The 14,824-nt window shown below is 44.7% G+C and overlaps 1 pseudogene; it reads left to right on the top strand.

The window, feature by feature from the left end:
- The first annotated feature begins 8,742 nt into the window (after positions 1–8,742).
- Positions 8,743–13,587, top strand: LOC119288460 (annotated as a pseudogene).
- The last annotated feature ends 1,237 nt before the right edge of the window (positions 13,588–14,824 follow it).

Below are 14,824 nucleotides of genomic sequence, written 5' to 3' on the forward strand. Positions count from 1 at the left end.
TGGAGTTGGTGCGAGCTAAAAGTCGCACAGACATATACATGTAACTTGTCGTGGAGGTTTTCTTTACTTTCCTTTTTTAATATATGATATGCACGTTCATGCATATTCGAGAAAAAAAATCTGTTGAAACTAAAAAGTGAGAAGAAACATAAACTTCTTTTGGCAGATCTAATTTAGTGATGCTAATTAGAGTGTTTCCAGTATTTTGTTTTTCTTAAACGGAAACAAAAGTTTTGCTTCATCTCATTAAATATGGAGGATGTCACGCCCGTGGGCCGGGCCACTGGATTAACTAAAGATGACCAAAGGGAAACAACGACAGCCCAGCCCGTTTAGTAAAGTGTGTTGTGCGTGTGTGCGGACTGGCTGTGTCCAGGTTGGAGGCTGCTGCTATGTAACTGAAGAAAGGATGCAGAGAACGCATGTATTCAGAACTGAGATAGATCTCACCTGTTCCCTTCTTCTTGATGTCCCAATTCCTCTTCTGGATACTGAATATATTGATCTGAACCTATTTGATGTGCTGCCATTAGGTCTTTGATCGTAACAATGAACATAGTTTTTTTTTTTCCTTGACAGGTAGGGAGTATAACCAAGGGCTTCCATAATTTCAATTTATTCAGGTCAGTTACAAAACGTTGGTCTTGCAAGGCGAAAGTCACCTAACCGGCCATTCACTTCATTATGAAGGAAAGAATATTTTGGGTGCAAGTCAAGTATTGGTTGATTGTATTCTTTTGGGTGTCCTTTTCTTTCCTTGTCTTTGGTGGGCCAATAGCTCATGTGCGACATTTTTCATGTGAATTGGAAGGAGAGCGATGTTGTTGGAATGAATGGCTGTGATGCGATGCCTTCGAAGCCAACAATAGCTCTAATGCGACATGGCTCTGTTTAACCATGAAATGAAAAACACGAGGGGTTAGCGATTTGAGTTATGGCACGCGGGACCCATCAGTTACTCGCATGCGGGTGGGACCCACAACTTATCCACACAAGCATGCCCGTGCTCATCAGCGTGCCCCGACCCGAGACAGCCACGAGCCCGAGCCAGCTCACCCCCCTCCATTGCTTGCCCTGCCCCTTTCCTTTCCCACCTTCTTCTTCCTCTGCTCCGGCAACGAAGCGCGCCGCCGGCGAGTGACGTCTAGCTCGACTTCGGCCACCCGCCAATCATGGACGCGGTATGGTCCACTGCCGTTGACAAGATGCCCCCATTGCCCACGCATGGAGCCTCTCAAGCGTTTGACTTGTGTGAGGGAAGAAAATGGCAACCGTGGGCGCGAGTTTGTGAAATGTTTGAGCAAGCCACAGCCGGGGCAGGTTAGATCTGTGTTCTTGACCAATCCTATGGTCTAATTTCTCCCAATTTCTTTCTTTTTTTCTCGAATTAGGGCGGTGGATCTGGTTGGTGGATCTAGGATTCATGCGCTGCCGCCCCCTGTTTATCAGGTTCTGAAGAAATGTGGGCATTTTGAGTGGCTCGATGACTATGTTGAAAGGTTGAAATTGGAGGGATCAACCCCAACCCAAGAGCTCAATTTTGGGAGGCGGCTTGTCGTGGAACAAGCCCCCAATTTGGCGGACAGAGCCGATCCGATGATGCACAGTGCAGAACTGAAGTGTGAATTGAAGAAAATCGGCAAGCAACTAAAGCATCTGATCGATTTGAAGCAGCAAGCAAATATGATGGCTGGAGCATTTTATGGTTGTGTCATTGCTATGGGTTTAGTTTACTTGATGTTCATCAATCGCTAGAATTTGTTAGAGTTTCAGTTAGTTAGTTAGCTAGTTTCAGGGGTGCCCAGTAGTTTGAGTTAGCCAGGGATAATTTGTTAGATGAATTTGAATTCGTGTGATGCAAAACTTGCTTGAATTATTGTAATGATATTCTTAGGGGCCCTATTCAGTGTTCATGCTCTGTTTCCTCTGTTTTTGTTCTTCAGTTAACATAGTACACACCCAAATTCAGCTTCTAGTAAAAAACAATACTGGGCCGCCGAATAGATGTTGGGCCGTGAGAAAATGGGCCCTGAGAAAATAACCATGCCCAAAATAGAGACCAGCCCACCCGCGTAGGGGCACCAGCCCACCCACGTAGGGGCACCGGCCCACCTCTAACTTCGGCAAATAAAATGTTACTTGTTTTTACTTTGGCCTTTTTCTTGCACTAAATTTTGTGATGGATCATTTTTTGATGCACTAAAACTAAAATGTTACTTGTTTTTATGCATGTCTACGGTTCCATGAACTAAATGGGTTGCATGCTTGTATGAAGTAAATTAGTTTGCATTTCCTAGTTGCATGTCCATAGTGGGTTTGCATGGGGCTCCTAGTTGCATGTCTATGGTTTGGGTCATGACCCATTATTTGGCCAATATTTTGAAGATGGTGTGTGTGGTGATTGGGGTGTAGCAACCCGGGCCCGTAGCAACCCATAGCAATACACAAATAATGGAACAACCCATAGCAATCTACAAACAATAGCACGAAACACACAATATATATAGTAGCATAACGATTATATAGAAGCATAACGATTGCAGCCCATAGTTCCACGATAGCCTTACAACTTCACGATATCCTTACAACTTAAAATAATAATACAACTTAATAATAGTAGCATAACGATTACAACTTAAAAACTAATACGATACGATACGATAGATCGGGGGGCACCAAACGCGGGTTCTTCTTCGGGTTCTTCTCTCCTCCTCCTCCGGGTGAACGCCGGGCCACCTCGCTCCTCCGGGCGCCCTTCACTCGTCGTTGTTGATTGGGTATGGGAGCGTGTGCATAACGCCGTTGTTGGGGAAGATGGAGTTGAAGTCGGTGAAAATGTTATGGGTGGTGAAAGCTATGAACTCACAACCAACCCAATACACTCGCCCGAGGAGGTAGGAAGCATCGAATGGGTTAGTGAACGTAGCGAGGAGCCCAACCACAACGCCGTTGTGTGTGACCTCCTCAACATGGTACATCCTTGGAGAGCCGCGGGGGAGGTGGCGGAAGTCGGCCGCAAGGAAGAACTCCGTCAACTCCCTTGCGCCCCTCCACCTTGAGATGGCCCAAACCCTAAGGGTACTCTCCACGTACACTCCGTTCGGGTAGAGCCTTTCCGGCATGGTTGGGGGGAGTTGGTAGGTGGGGGCGTTGTACTGCATGGTGGCTTGAGGGCTCGATCGGGTTTGATGGAGAAGAAGGAAGAAGGAGGGCCGAGGAGGAAGAGGATGGGGTATGGATGAGGAGGGAGAGGAAGACGGGGAGTGCCCGGCTTAAATAGCCCAAGAGCGACGTGGTTTTTGATTTCTTCGAGTGGTTTCACTGGGTAGAATTAATGGGCAGGCAGCGTTTGGTGGCGCTCCATGGAAGTGTGTACACGAGCGTGGGAAACGGGCTGCGACAGTTCTGTGCCACCGGTCGCGGGTCAAGGGGGACGGGATCACGCACACGTATGTGCCGTCGTAGGTCAAGGAGACACGCCTGCGACGGGTTCTCTGCGTGTGCCGCCCGTGCATTCATGTCATAGCACATCTTGCTAGGGCCTGGCTAGAGGGCAACGTTCGGTCGATGGGAGACATGACAATAATGGCCGCCTTCATTTGCCCATCTTGTAACGGGCAGCACGCCGTTTAAACTGCATCGATACCCACGTCGATACCCCATGCCAGTATTGCGTCCTCAAAGAGGAGCACGCCATGCACGGCACGCCATGCTTTGATGCGACGCTGCATCGGTTGTAATGGTAGGCATGCGACATCTTACTGCGTCGTTGGAGGTCGTGGAGCAGGGCTACGTCGAGGGGGGGGCATGCATGCAATGCATGGGCGCAGTTCTGCGGGTGGGCATGCATGCTGCGGGTAGGCACAGGCACGCATGCAACGATGGAAAGGGCACTGCGTAGGCTTGGTCCATGCACTGCGTCAACTCTTGCCGTTGGATTCAAATGAACGGTCCTGATGCCCCAACGAGAGAGGCTGATTCAAACCCCACCGATCCAACCAATCAACGCGTCTAATGCGGATCGATGCACACTGTAGCTAACCCTAGCGCCTGATCTCAACCGTCCACACACAACGATCGACGACCCGGAAGTGTGCGGGGTTTTGAGGGTTTTGAGAGGGGTTTTGAGGGGTTTTGACTGATTAGGGTTGAGCATAACTAACTCAAAAAAATCAAAAAAATATGAAACTTGCGCACATAGTCTTATTATGTCGTATAGTAACGAGAAAAAAAATATAAATATGGTTTACATACATTTTTACGAAAAACCCTTCACAAAATTGTCATTTCTCGGACAATGTAGTATGGAGTTCAAGGGAGAGAGTAGTGCACACCCGAGAGTAGGTGGGGGTTTTGAAAATGAAAAGTGTGAAAACCTCACCATAACTTCATTTTGGATTGACTAAGAAAGATCTTAACTTACTTTTCTCATTTTCATGTTTTAAACTTGTTTTATATATAATTTTCTATTAAACCTTGTTTTTTCAAAAAGAAAAGAAAATAATAGAAAATTAATTCAATAAATAGTGAGACTTTATATTTACACTATATAGGTAGAATAGATGTGTAGAAAAATTATTTGGCTGGTTTAGAGAAGGTGCCAAAAAAACTTGCTTAAATATGAGGCCGTTTACCCTACCTTTGGAGGTCATTTGAAACACACTTTTCATGACTATGAGTTCAACTTACCAAAAAGGCTCGGAATGATCAGCAAGCAAACATATTTCAGTTGAGGTACTTTAGATAGCATTAAAACATCAATACCCCATCCCTAATTCAAATTTGAGCCCAAATTTGAATTTAAATTTGAATTTTATTTGGTTGTTTTAGACAAGGTACCAAATATTATTACATGCCTCAAATTTTCAAACTGTTCTCTGTTCTACCAGTACGAATAGAATAGTGACTACCAGTACGCACCAAGTTACAAATATTATTACATGCCCCAAAATTTCAAATTGTTCTCTGTTCTACCTCTTCCTATCACGTCGTGTGCCCTTCTTCGCCTTAGCACTTTTTGTTTTTGGTTCTACTACACACACACGTTCACTGATCATCTTGGTTTTCTTCACTGGTCTTTTCAACACCTCGCCAACATCCTCGTGATTAGTGTCTTCAGTCTCAATGTTGACAGAAGTTTCAGTTTTTTCGATGTGTACCTCAACATGGGTTTCTTCAATCTGAACCTCAACATGGGTTTCTTCAGTCTGAACCTCAACACGCTCAGGTTCAGTTTCAACCTCGAGAGCAGTTTCTTCAGTCTGAATGTTGACTGCAATTTCAGTTTCTTCGGTATGCACCTCCACATCAGTTTCTTCAGTCTGAATGTTGACTGCAGCAGGATTTTCTTCAGTCTGCTCAGGCTCAGGCACACTTCTCTTCTTTCTACCGCCATTGACTCTTGCTTTTTTTGTTGGCCAACACTGTTCAACAACAAGGGGCTGACTTGCTCGCTTCCTCCTGGCCATTGGGGAAATGTTATAGATATAGTAATTGGAAAAAAGCACGAAAGCAAAACACAGAAAAATAAACAAGAACATACTTTGGCTTATCAGGAGTGTAACGGCATTTGACAGATCCCACAACCGCATGAGCATGATCCTGATTTGGTCAACCATGTCATGCACAGGCAAATCTTTTAACTCCTTCACCTTGTTGTTGAAACTCTCTGCCAAATTGTTGTTGATGTGGTCACACTTGATGGCAGTGTTAAATGCTGACATGTACCATAACAAAGAATGGAAGGTGTTCAGCCATGGACCAAACTCATCACATGCTGCTATTATCTTATCAAGATGATATTTGTGTGCCTGTCTAGTGTAAGATCTTGCTGCTGGCCACATGCGCCCAAATTCTTCTCCTCTAAATTTTTTGATCAAATTCATCCACAAATGACCGAAGCACTCCCTCTGCTCAGCATGTGGGAAAACATTTTTCACTGAATTTTCAAGCCCCTTACATGCATCTGTGTGTATATCCAAAGGTGACACTGGCCCTAGGCATCTTTTCAACTGGATCATGAACCATGTCCATGAAGCCTCTGTTTCTGACTGAAACAAGCCAACAGCAATAGGAAACATCCAGTTGTGTCCATCTAGAGCATTGCATGCTGCCAACTGACCATTCCACTTGCCTGTCAAAAATGATGAGTCTATGCTCAAATATGGACGGCACCCTACTTTGAACCCATCGATGCAAGGTTTCAAAGCCATAAAAAACTTGGAGAACTTGACTTCACCTTCGGGTGATACCTCTGTATCTATCTCCACAACACTTCCAGGTGACCTCTTTTCCACCTCTGCTTTGAAGTTGTAAAGCATCCTAAATGTATTTGCCCAATCACCATATAAATTTTTCATTGCCCTTTGTTTTGCCTTCCACACTGTGGTATATTTCAGTTTAATGGGGTACATCTTTTCCAAGTCTACTTTGAGTTTCTTGGCAGTAGTGTTTGGTGTTTTGGCTAAAATTGGGGTGATCTTTTCTGCAACCCAAAGTTGTGATGTCATGGTTGATACTCTATGTGAACTTGTAATACAAGTATGTTGATTGGGGATTTGGTTAACCCTGACAGTACTTCCATCAATTTGCAGTCTAGCAGATATGTACCACTTGCAAGGCTTCACACTACCATCAAATCCTCTGCACCTTGCATATAACTTCTTTCTATCAGTCCAAACAGTCTTGGCATCAAACTCATGTTTCACTGCATAAGTCTTGAAACACATCCTGAACTCCTTCATGCTTGGGAACAACTTGCCTACTTCAATGACAGGGTTCTCTTTGTCATACACATGCACTAGCTCATCATCATGTGCATCATCTACTTCATCTGCAGCTTGTTCCATCAACTGTCCATCTACTTCTTCATCAGCATTAGCAGGCAAACTAGATTCGCCCCTCTCCTGATTATCTCTGTCATCGACTGGAATGCCAAAAAGTTTGGCCATCTCAATGTCAGGCATTGGTGCAATGACCAAATCAGTAGGCTCATCTAATTCAACTACATTCCAATCAACAGTTGCTACAGTTTCAGTTTCAGTTCCATTCACCTGTCCCTCTTCGGCTATTACTGTAAGTTCGGTACACATGGGAATCAACAGCCTCTGTGTAGCCCAATCATCATCTACCATCTGCGCAGCCAATTGTGATGGCACATATCCAACCTTCTAAAAAATGTTCAGATCAACGAGCTCAGCAAAAAAATTAGCCCGTTTGCTTGTCCAGCCGTTTTGCCGATCGATTTCTTCAACAATATGTTCACCATCTTCTATTCTAACATACTCTCCTTTCCAATCATCAAACCGCAACAGTGATACTTCTTGCTCTGGACCCCAAACAATATTCTCCCCATTTTTTCCACCCATTTCTTCACTGCCGTCTCTCCCATGTTCTGTAGAACTTGTGGATCAATCTCTGTAAACTCAACATCCCATTTAACAATTGTGTCTCTCTCAATGTTCTGTATGCTACCATCAACTAATTTTGCCTTTGATGGAAATAAATTGACTGTCAATTCAAAGGTCCGAGCGGCAGCATCCCCTCTGTCAGTGGCGGACAGTGTGAGCCCGTGAGAAAGAGCAGACGAGGCCACCCCCTAATTGCATGCAAAATTGGATCGGTGAGAGGAGCATTACCTATTCGAAGTTGAATCTGGCGGCTCCATCTCAATATGCCCACGGGCTCCCCTCACAACCTATCGATTCCGCAAGCGAAAACAGAGGAAACGAGCTGAAATCTACGGGCCCGAGAGAGGAACGGGAAGGCGACTAGGGTTTGAATTCACTCACCATTTTCTGAGGACGAAGGCTCCGCCGCTGTTGAGAACGAGGGCTCCACCGCCGCCACCGGAGAAGAAGGGGGGCAGAGTGGCGGGCCCGGCATGGTCGGGCGGCAGGGCACGGTCAGTTTTTTTGAGGAACAATTAAGTTGGACCCACATGTCCTAACATAAACGGGCAGACTTGGTTGACGACCAATTTAACCACATTTAACAGCCATGTCGTGCGTGGGCTATTTACCTGCTCAAATATGTCGCACCACAGCCATTCGCTCGAACAACGTCGCACACTTGCCAATTCACCTCAAAAACGTCGCACAGGAGCTATTGGCCCGTCTTTGGTAGAAACAAATACTACTCTGTAGAAGAATATAAAGCCATTCTAGTCAAGTTTATCCTACTTACCGAAGCTGATGGTGGTGTTGTGGAATTCTTCCATCACATCTCAAAATCGAGGCAGACTATTCAACTACACATCATGTGTTGGAGAAATTTCCTAGCGGCATAAGAGAAAATTCCTATTAAACTGGAAACCATGATAATTTCCAACGTGCGTAAGCTAGAGAGATGGCACAAGGAGGTGGCAAGACAAGTAGCGGTTGTATCATTCTCTCAACTCAAGAAGCTACTCCCTCCGTTCCAAGTTACTCGTCGTGGTTTTAGTTCAAATTTGTTTCAGGGAGGCCACTTGAGTTGTACATGCATTCACTGAAGAATGGTACACTGAAGAACTAAAGCTCAGTTAAGTTCAGTTAGGTGATGGGATAAGTGAAGACTGATGGGTCAAATGGGTCATCTGTAGCGGTGGCAGAGGATGAGGATGAGGAGGCTTCTTGGCTGTCCATGTGGTGCAATTGATTTGCGTGGCCCAGAAATGAGACCTATCTTTTCGTCATCGCGTGTGTGAGAAGAGAACCTATCTTTTCTTCAGTCGGCACCTTCCTACGACTGCTGCCGCCCACCGGGCAACCCACCGGCGGCGACTGAGATGGGTTCCCTGCTGATACCGCTGGTGAGCAGCATGGCCGCCAAGGCCGGCGACGCGCTGGTGCGTGAGCTGATGCGGGCGTGGGGGCTGGATAAGGCCCGCCAGAAGCTAGAGCGCCACCTCGCCGCCGTCCAGTGCATCCTGCTGGACGCCGAGGCCAAGAGCCGCACCAACCCCGCCGTCCGCCGATGGGTCAAGGACCTCAATACCGCCGCCTACCAGGCCGACGACGTCCTCGACGGCTTCCGCTATGAGGCGCTGCGCCGCCGTGCCGCCGCCCAGATCCGCCGCCACTCCACGGCACGCAAGGTCCGTCCCACTCCGGCTGCCCCCTATTTTCAGTTTTGGGATAGCTGTTACACTTCTGTTTTCAGTTTAGTGCTTGCTGTAATTTCTGCCCCCTAATAATTTCATTTCAAGGCTCTAATTTGGAAATACCAGCCTTTTTAATTTCTGTTTTATTTGCTTCTATTCCAGGTTCTGAGCTACTTCACCACCAATAGCCCGGTTGTTTTCCGTCTCTCCATGAGCAGGAAGATGAATGATGCCCTTGAAATCATAGATGACCTGGTGGTGGAGATGAACACATTTCAGTTCTTACAACATGCCGGTGCACCGAGCATTGATCACCCGCAAACACACTCGCATGTCATTGAATCAGAGATTATCGGTAGAGAAGATCACAGGGAACAACTAGTGAAGATATTGCTCAACCACAACAATAGTAATGTCATGGTGCTTCCCATAGTTGGTATGGGGGGAATTGGTAAGACCACCCTTGCCCAACTTGTACACAATGATCAGAGGGTGAAGCATCATTTTGAGTTGGTCATATGGGTCTGTGTCTCTAACAAGTTCATTATCAAAGAAATAGTCCGATCTGTAGTAGAAGTGGCCACCATGAAGAAATGCGATTTGACTCAGATGGAAGCACTGCAGAAGGAACTTAGTCTGGTGTTGGCCAAGAAAATGTACCTCCTAGTGCTGGATGATGTTTGGAATGAAGATAGGCACAAGTGGGATGATATGAGATCATTGCTATGCTCGCATGCTGGCCCACGCAGTGCTATAATTGTGACAAGCCGCAGCGATCAAGTTGCTTCTATCATGGGCACACATCCTCCACATCATATATCCCTTCTCAATGAGGATCAGTCATGGGAGCTTTTTCAGAGAAACGTGTTTGGAAGGGAAGCGGAAAAGCAAGAGGAATTGATTTCAGTTGCAAAAAACATTGCCCACAAGTGTAAGGGGTTGCCTCTTGCTATCAAGACCATAGCAGCTTTACTTCGTTCAAAGCATCACAATCAGTGGTTTTCTGTTCTGGATAGTGATGTCTGGAAATACGACATCCTCACATCTACTGCTATTGTACCTGCACTACAGCTAAGTTATGATCACTTGTCATCCGAAGCAAAAATATGCTTTTCCTTTTGTGCTCTTTTCCCCAAGGATAACCCAATGGACAAAAATATGTTAATCCAGCTATGGATGGCAAATGAATTTATTGCATCAGAAACAAGAGGCCAACAAATCTTTGATGTGTTAGTATGGAGATGTTTTCTTCAATTAGATGTGGAGATTCCAGAGCATCTACTCTCCGGATTTGGAGACAAGTTCATCCACCGACCAATTACGTGCAAGATGCATGATCTCATGCATGATCTTGCTGACTCCGTAATCGGAAATGATTGCTCCAGTATACAAGAGTCTTCACTATGTGAAGAAATTTTGCAAGGATCCACATATTTTAGTTCATTGCAGCATGGGGTTCGGCATTTGTCACTTGACCATGTCAGTAATAATACCATTGCAATCATGAAGGAAATTTTAGCTCCTCGGCCCCGCACGATATTAGTCCAAAGTGAGTGGTGGTTTGAGACTCGGTATGGGACTTCTCTGAGTGTGGCCAAGTCAAAATTCATGTCATTGCGAGCATTGAAGACATACTCAATCATAACACAAATGACAAACTTGAAGCATCTTCGCTATCTAGATTGTTCTTGTTCAGCTATATCTTCACTTCCTGAAGCCACTACAATGTTATATAACTTGCAAACACTGAAGCTCATTCAATGTACAAAACTCATGAAATTACCAGAAGGCATGAGATATATGATCAATCTTCGGCACATCTTCCTCCTTGGGTGTCATCGTTTGGAGCGCATGCCACAAGGTATTGGTCAGCTGAATTCTCTACAGACATTGACAAATTATGTCTGTGATAGTGATGTTGGTTGTGGAATTGATCAACTGAAAGATTTGAATCTTAGTGGTGCTCTTTCTTTGACTAAGTTGAGAAAAGTGCATAGTGCAGAAAATGCAAAACAAAGCAATATGTCCGCTAAGCATAATGTGAACCGATTGTCACTTGATTGGGAAAATGGACCTTTTTATAGCACACAAGATGGGTATGAGGTAGATGCCAATGCAGAAGGAATATTAGAGGCCCTTTGTCCTCATGAAAGAATTGAAGCTTTAATGTTATCTAATTATAGAGGTGCAAAATTGTCATCATGGATGCACAACTCTGTACTGTTGGAACATCTTAGTGAACTTTATCTGAGTAGCTGCAAGAACTGCAAGGATCTCCCCCCATTATATAAATGTCCCTCCCTCAGGTACTTGAGTTTGAAAGGTTTTCATAATTTGACACGTATATGTGTTGGTGATGATGATACAGACAGTGGGCAATCATGTACTTCTCTACCACCCTTCTTTCCTAAATTGGAATATATGAAGCTTTCCAACATGCCTAAGCTAGAGAGATGGCACATAGAGGTGCCTGGACAAGCAGCGGTTGTATCACTCCCTCAGCTCAAGAAGCTAGAAATTATTGAATGCCCAATGCTACGAAGCATGCCCAAGATGCTCCCTCTGCTTGAAGATCTGCTGATAAAGTGGGCAATCGCCATTCCCGTGTACCATTTAATTAATCTGTCCATGCAATCTAATCTTGAGTGCAAGGGCGTCATTTCAGTGGAACCTACAGTTGGTTGGAAGCCCAACGAACTTCATTTCTCGAGGCTTGGTGACTCATATGTGACACTGAAACTCAAAGGTTTGAAGGACACTGTAGAGCGCTTTGAAGAGAAGCTGAAAAGAGTACCTTCCAGATTTATTAAGAACTTGGATATAGTAGATTGCAAATGTCTTTTCTCATCTGAACAATCTCAAAGACAGCTCAATATATGGAACCATTTTGGTTTTGTTAAAACAATCTGGATTAGAGGCAGCAATGATATAGTACAATGGCCAGTGGTAGAACTTGGAAATTTGAATCATCTTGGAGATCTACACTTGATTAGTTGTTCCAACTTAACTGGTTCACTTCCATCAAGAATATCCGATGACGAAAATGTCTTGCTTCCTCAACTCCAGTATCTTGACATTATTGACTGCAAGAATTTGGTGGAGGTACCAAAGTTGCCTGCATCTCTTGAAATATTGCGCATCCGTTCTTGTCCCAAGCTGGTGTCCATGCCAACAATTCTTGGGAATGTGAAAAAATTGAGAGAGCTCACTCTGAGTGGGTGTAACGCGCTGGTGGCATTTCCAGATGGAATGTCACTGCACTCAGGATGTTGAAGATGGTGTGGTGCCCAAGGGTAGAGACACTACCGGAGGGACTGCTGCAGCAGCTCCCTGCCCTCGAGGACCTATGGATCATGGGCTGCCCCCATTTAGAGGGAGCCTTTTCAAGAGGAGGCGCTTACCAGGATTTGGTTAAGGCTAAAGTAATTCGAGAGGTAAGACTTGGCGGTGAGCTTGAAATTCACATTAGCTCACATTGATCTTTGATTGAGATGCCAGCCTCATGGGATTATTTATGTGTGGCGTTCCAGGATTGATGAATTTGTTGAGTGCAACATACCTACCTACTCCCTCCGTCCCATAATGTAAGACTTTTTTGACTCTAGTGTAGTGTCAAAAAACGTCTTACATTATGGGACGGAGGGAGTAGATTGGATGTCAAAACTCAGAAGCGCTTGTATCAGTTGGCATGGAAACCTTGCCTTAGTTCCTCCACAAGTGTTATTAACATTGTTGATCTGCTATGCAAGCTGCAACGGTTAGGACTGAATTTCCAGCCACTCATAGATTATACTTGTTTTTTTTCTCTTCTCTTAGCAGACTATGGCCGTAGCTTTGTCTTTATGGGCTGAAATTCTGTCAATGTATACTACTTGATCAGTCTTCAAGTAATCACTGTTACTGTATGAAAGAATCTAGTGACTGAGATGCTCAGTTCCGTGCCACACAAAGTCAGATAAACTGCTTCATATTCTCTATGTGTTTTATACATATATGTATATGCTCCTTCAACTATCCTCTTCTGCTTGGTTACTGAAATACAACTACTACCACTTATGTACTTTTCTGGAGAAATGTTTAAGAATTTTCATGTGGCAACCTCTGTGCTTCTCATTGTCAATGTGCGTCGCAGTTCTAAGGCTGCATGATACTAACAATGAAGATTGTCTACACAGGAAGAAATGTAATTAGTTGCAACAGCACATCCAGCACAAGAAGAAACAGTAAAGCAGCATCTGCCTTCAGTGTGTAGTGATCTTTGTTGATATCAATGAATTAAACATCAAGAAAATTCGCAGAGGTTGAAGTCATTCAGACTCTTGTTGTGTAAACGTTGTTGAGGAAGGGGGTTGGTGCATGTCTTCCTTGTACGCATCTAATCTGCAGTAGGTCGCAGTCGCCTCTGCAAATGTACAAGTCAACCAAGCATACAGAAAAGAGGTTGCCTAATTAAACTAGCCTTTTCAAACTTACTCTAATTGAAATGTGTAGTATTACTATCTACTACTCCCTCTGTAAATTAATATAAGAGCATTTAGATAACTAAAATAGTGATCTAAATGCTCTTATATTAGTTTACGGAGGGAGTACTGTATTAGTGATGATGTATACATTGTATATCATATACTGAAACAGCTCGAGTATAGTGCTTCTTTGAAAAGGTGCTCCTTGTTACCCGGTTCATCTTCTGACAATAATAGATCTTCATGGACTGGAAGAATATTAAGATTGCGGCAAGAAAGAAGAACTAGAAAAATCAGAATGGAATGCCATAATACAGAAGATGAGATTCTTATGAATACAACATCTGCTAACCTGATTAAATGTTGTCCTGCTCTGTTGTTTGACGCTAGACTAGGAGTGTGTCTTATTGGAAATGTTGGTGTTGGAATTCCACAGCGAAAATTGTACAAACCGACGTTGCTTGCTCTGTTGTCCCTTGCAGAGGTCAAGGAAACACAGAGGAGAGGAGCTGCTCTGTTTCGAGCAACCAAATACATGCAGTATTTTCCAGCAACTCTTCAGTTTTTAGCACAGAGACGCCCACAATTGCAGTTTTCAGCACAGGCAGTGGCATCTATGCATTAACCACTCCCCACATTACAGATTTTCAGAAAAAACAGTTTTTTTTTAGAAAAGGAGGTTAAACCCCCAGCCTCTGCATCAATCGATGCATGCAGCTATCTTTATTGATTATTTCATAAATGTCTGACAAGAATATACATCAATCCACCCGAAGCCACCACTTACACCTACAAACTCGATAATGTGGAGCACTCTCACTCCTCATATCTAAAACCGGTGCCGTCGCCGATCCATCCACATAACATATCGGGACCAACAGCCAGCGCAGCCTACCTAAAACGGGCACCACATGCATATGTTTTAGAAGCTGCCATTGTCATCGGACCACTGACCCATCTTCAGGAGAGAGATCCGCATCTTCCTTGCCAGTCCGGACATCCGTCGGCGCCACCACGACGCCCAACGGCGCCACCGCCCTGCACTCATCCGTCCAGACGCGAAGGCTCTGGAAGATCCGTCGTACGTAGCACCTGCCAACCAGGCATGACTAAGCGTCACACCTGTCGGCCGGGCATGACTTGACAGCTCCACCGATGCTCCGTGCAAGATGAAGCCGCTCCACCTCCTGCCTCTGTCTTCCAGCACTGCTCCACTTCAGAGAAACAACTACTACTCAACAATAAATAACCGAAGAAATTATGCATGAATATGCGTATT

This window comes from Triticum dicoccoides, chromosome 4A (genome assembly GCF_002162155.2).
Source record: "Triticum dicoccoides isolate Atlit2015 ecotype Zavitan chromosome 4A, WEW_v2.0, whole genome shotgun sequence".
NCBI classification, from domain to species: Eukaryota; Viridiplantae; Streptophyta; class Magnoliopsida; order Poales; family Poaceae; genus Triticum; species Triticum dicoccoides.